This window comes from Rhinopithecus bieti, unplaced genomic scaffold, assembly GCF_001698545.2.
Source record: "Rhinopithecus bieti isolate Rb0 unplaced genomic scaffold, ASM169854v2 scaffold_21412, whole genome shotgun sequence".
Taxonomy (NCBI): Eukaryota; Metazoa; Chordata; class Mammalia; order Primates; family Cercopithecidae; genus Rhinopithecus; species Rhinopithecus bieti.
The window spans coordinates 2,580,887-2,586,075 of NW_016811643.1; positions in this window are offsets into that span (position 1 = coordinate 2,580,887).

Consider the following 5,189-nt stretch of genomic DNA (forward strand, 5'->3'; position numbering starts at 1 on the left):
GAGTTGTAGACCTTGAAGGCCAGTTTGACTAAGTCCTGGATGGGAGTTTGAGGGCCTTCCTCCGCCTTTTTAAAATTTTTTTTGGATATCAGGGGCTGACTGAGAAATGAAATATGAGGCCAAGACGGTTCCTCCTGCAGGGGAGGCAGGGTCAAGGCGGGTGTACTGAATAAGTGCCTCAGTCAGCCAGTTAAGAAAAACAGCCGGATTTTCATATGTGCCTTGGACTACCTCCTTTAGTTTGTTAAAGTTGACTGATTTGTTAGAGGCTGCCTGCATGCCAGCAAGAAGGCACCGAGCCATCATGTCTCGGCGGCAGTGGCCTGCCTGCCCTACCTGGTAGTCCCAGTTGGGCTCAGCCGAGGGCACTGCCTCGGTGCCGACTGGCATGGCAGGGTCAGTTAAATGAACCTGATTAGCATGCTGCCTGGCTGCCACTAGGGTGTGTTCCTGCTCCTCAGGAGACAGGGTTGAGGTCATAACGACATGAAGGTTGTGCCAGGTGAGATCATATGCCTGGCATAGTTACCTAAACTCTTTGATATAACGAGTAGGATTGGCCAAAAAGGAGCCTGCATGCTCCTCAACCTTAGACAAGTCTGCCAATGAAAACGGCACATGGACCTGGACTACCCCTTCGGCACCTGCCACCTCTCGTAAGGGACACAGGAGGTAGGTCCTGGACCGAGTATGGGCTGAGACAGGTGAGGAAGGGGAGGAGATGGAGATAGGGGAGACAGAATCTGTCGGGTTTGGTAAGAGCACAGGAGCAGGGGAAGGGTGGGGAGGCGTTGACGAGGATGGGGATAACAGTGGGTCAGGGTAAGGAGGAGGTTGGGCAGGAGACCAGAGGGGTGGCTGGGATAGGGTGTCAGTAGGCTCAGAAAAAGAGGAGGAATCATCCTTCTCCTTGCTCGAGGGAAGAGACTTTGCGAGCAGAACTTGAGCTAACGAGTATTGGGCGCAGAGATCTGGGCGAGAACGCAAGTCCCTAAAGGCCTGAACATAGGGTATCTCGGACCATTTGCCTAGTCTCTTGCAGAAGTTGGTCAGATCTGTGAGAATGTTAAAGTCTAGAGTGCCTTCTGCAGGCCACTGAGACTGATTATCCAATTTATATTGCGGCCAAGCTATTGTGCAGAAGAAAATGAGCCACTTTCGTTTTGTGTCTTGGCTGAGTGTAAAGGTAAACTGAGGCTGGAGCCGAACCGGGAACCTGGCTCGGGGAGAGGAGAGCCTGCCTGACCTAGCAGGGGTCCGGGGAGGGGTCTCCTCCCGGGTTTCGGCACCAAATGTAAAGGTAAACTGAGGCTGGAGCCAAACCGGGAACGATACACGGTCCAAAGGCATGGGCCGAGGAAGTCGCGCTGAGGGAGGAGGGTAGGGGCTTTTTATAGCCCGAGAAGTAGGGAAGCTGGTTGTGCAAACAGGGCCTGGGGGGTCTTGAAACTACTAGGGCAGGAGTTGAGTAAGGGTCCTGAGGAAGTGGTCTTTGGAAACTGTCAACCGAAACTGCTGTTTACGAACTTGTGGAATGCAGGTGAGCTGCAGGTCATGGGGGAGTGTGGTTGCCCAGCCAGAACTCTGATGCATGTAAGTCTGCAGGTATATACAAGGGTGAAGGGAGTCTTTAACAAAAGGCCTGCTACACCGGGTAACACCGCCATGTTGGGTCTAGATTCCTGCCTAACAGAGATGGTGCCACTGCACTCCAGCCTAGGTGACAGAGCGAGACTCTGTCTCCAAAAAGAAAAAAAAAAAAACAAGTCTGACTCACAGAGGTATGGTTTGGCTAGGTGATCACAGAGTTCCTCGAGGTGAAATACATGGGGAATCTATTAAATTCTAACTTGATCTATATAAGCAGAAGAGTTTTAGGTTAAGTGAACAAATCTAATTTGAATAATAAAACCAGAATTATGGCCCCTCTATCAATTCCCAGATTTGAACTGGTTTACAGACCCAGAACCCCTCAAATGAAAGGGAGACTAAGTCCCCTTGAGGAAGGATCCCACTGCACTGTCAAAGATATATACTGTTAAATCTTTTTCCCAGCCTTTCCCAGAAGGATCTATGGCCTTTTACTAGTAACTACATTGGGAAAAAGAGATAATCAAACCTTTTGAAGATTACTGGACACAGACTGTAAGCTAGTTCCAGGTAACTAAAATGTCACTGTGGTCTTCCAATTGGAGTAGAAGCTTATGGAGATCAGGTGATCAATGGAGTTTTAGCTCCAGTCTGTCTCACAGTGGATCCAGGGATCCCTGAAACCATCCTGTGGTTATTTCACTATGCAGTTCGGGAATGCATAATTGGAATAGATACACTCAGCAATGGACACAGAGAACCAACCATATTGGTTCTCTGACTTGAGTGAGGGCTATAATGGTGGGAAAGTTCAAGTGGAAGCCACTAGAACTGCCTCTACCTAGGAAAATGATAAACCAAATCAATATTGCATTCCTGGAAGGATGCCAGAAATTAGTGCCACCATCAAGGTCTTAAAGTATGCAGAAATAATTTTTACCCCATCCCCATTCAACTCACCTGTCTGGCCTTTGCAGAAGATATGGATTTTGGAGAAAGACAATGGATTATCATAAGCTTAACTGGGTGATGACTCCAACCAGAGGCAGTTCTATTGCTTGAGCAAGTTAACACATATCCTTGTACCTGGTATGCAGCTATTGATCTGGCAAATGCTTTTTTCTTCATACCCCTTAGTAAAGACCACCTGAAACAAGTTTGTTTACAGCCAGCAAGGCCAGCAATACACCTTCACTGTCCTGCCTCATGGGTATATAAACTCTCCAAACCTACATCATAGTTTAGTTTACAGGATTTTGATCAGCTTTCTGTTCCACAACATATCACTCTGGTCCAATACATTGGTGACATTATATCAATTGGACCTGTGAGCAAGAAGTAGTGACTATTCTAGACTCATTGGTAGAATATTTGCATGTCAGAAGGTGGGAAATCTCACTAAAATTCAGGACCACCTTCTACACAGGACAATTTCTAGGCATCTAGTGTGAGGCATGTCGAGATACCCTTTCTAAGGTGAAGGATAAATTGTTGCATCTGACCCTCCTACAAGCAACAAAGAGGCATGATATTTAGTGTACCTCTTTGAGTCTTGGAGGTAAAAAACCATGGTAACCATTTCCAGCTTGGTTATGACAGTCGAGTGCCTCCATATGCCACTCTGAAATCTAATTACTCCCACTGAATTTAGGTTTCAGTTGGAGCAGCACACTGGGGCATGCTACTCCATCCTGTTTACCAAAAGCTGCTAGTTCTGGGGCCCAGAACAAGAGAAGGCACTGCCACAGGTCCAGGCTGTCAGGGAAGTTTCTCTGCTACTTGGGCCATCTGATCCCTCAGATCCAATCGTGCTTGAAGTGGCCATGGCAGATAGAGATGCTTATTGGAGCCTTTGGCAGACCCCTGTAAGTGAATCACAGGACAGGCGCTTAGGATTTTGGACCAAAGCCCTGCCATCATTACCTGTGCATAACTACTCTCCTTTTGAGAAACAGCTTTTGGTTCACCTTAGTAGAGACTGAACACTTAACCATGCGCCACCACATTACCATGTCACTTGAGCTGGCTGCTGTCTGATTCAACTTGCCATAAAACTGAGCATGCACAGCAGCAGTCCATCATCAAATGGAAGTGATATATACAAAATCAGTCTCAAGCAAATCCTGAAGGCACAAGTGACCATGAAGAAGTGACCCAAAAGCCTGAGGTCTCCAATTCTGCTACACTGCCTTTTCTTCCTCAGCCTACACCTATGGCCTCATGGGGAGTTCCCTATGATCGACTGACAGAGGAAGAGAAAACTCAGGCTTGTTTAGTAGATGATTCTGTGCAGTGTGCAGGCACCACAGCCCCTTTCTGGGACGTTACCTGAACACTCTTCCCTTCGGTAGATGATAAGGAGCTGTGGGAGTTGCTTTTTTGTTATTGTTGTTTTTAAATTTTGAGACAGAGTCTCGCTCTGTTGCCCAGGCTGGAGTGCAGTGGCTCGATCTTGGCTCACTGCAGCCTCTGCCTCCTGGGTTCAAGCGATTCTCCTACCTCAGCCTTCCAAGTAGCCGGGACTACAGGCACACGCCACCACACCGGGTTAATTTTTGTATTTTTGGTAGAGACGGGCTTTCGCCATGTTGGCCAGGCTGGTCTCAAACTCCTGGCCTCAAGTGATCTGCCTGCCTTGGCCTCCCAAAGTGCTGGGATTACAAGTGTAAGCCACTGTGTCCAGCCAGAGCTGTACAAGTCTTTTAAGCAGGAGTTAGCTTTTAGGTAGATCACATTGGCTGTCAAGGGAAGAATGGCCTGACTATAGCTTTGCTTCCGACTTGGATCTGGATCCCAGATCAGGGCTTAGTCTGGTCTTTGCGTCAGACTTGGGCTCCAGTGCAGGACCCTATCTGTGTGCCTGAGGTCAGCATGGAGGCCTCAAAATCTGATCTGTGTGTTTGACTGAGTTTGGATTCCCCAGGGTAGAGTCTACTCTGGTCTTTGGGTCAGACTGGGACCCTGAAGAATGTGGTCTGGGCGTGTGACAGACTGGGGACCCTTGGGCAGGACCTGACCTATTTGTGTGGGTTAGACAGGACATCACAGGGTAAACCTGACCTCTGTGCCTGTACAGCTTTGGGATCTCAGGAAAGGACCTCACCTGTGTTTGGGACTGACTGGACTCTAGAATCCAGCCTGCTACCTGAATTAGACTGGAAGCCTCAGACTGACCTGTGTATTAGGTCAGAATAAACTTCATGTCAAGCTTAGGCTATGTTTGGGAGAGACTGGGCCCTAGGGAAGTGCCTGCCTGTTTATTTGTTTCAGACTGGATGTTCAGGGCAGGCAGGTTGTGGTCTGTGTATGACTTGCTCTATAAGACTCCCTTAGTGAAGCCCCATACATCTAGATATTAGTTGGGACTTTCTCAGGAGTTGGGAGAAAGAGGATGGAGAAAATAAACTAAGAAGGATAGATAGGTAAATGCAATTTTATTACTGGGTGTGAAAACAAAGAACATTCTAAGAATTTAACAAGCAACAGTTGACCAAGAGGGAGCCTATTGTTGAGCCCATAATCTGCTGAGGAAATTTGAGCCTGTCCCTGAGTACTGCCTGCTTATCTCTTCTCAGAGATCATAGCCTCAACTTCCCAAG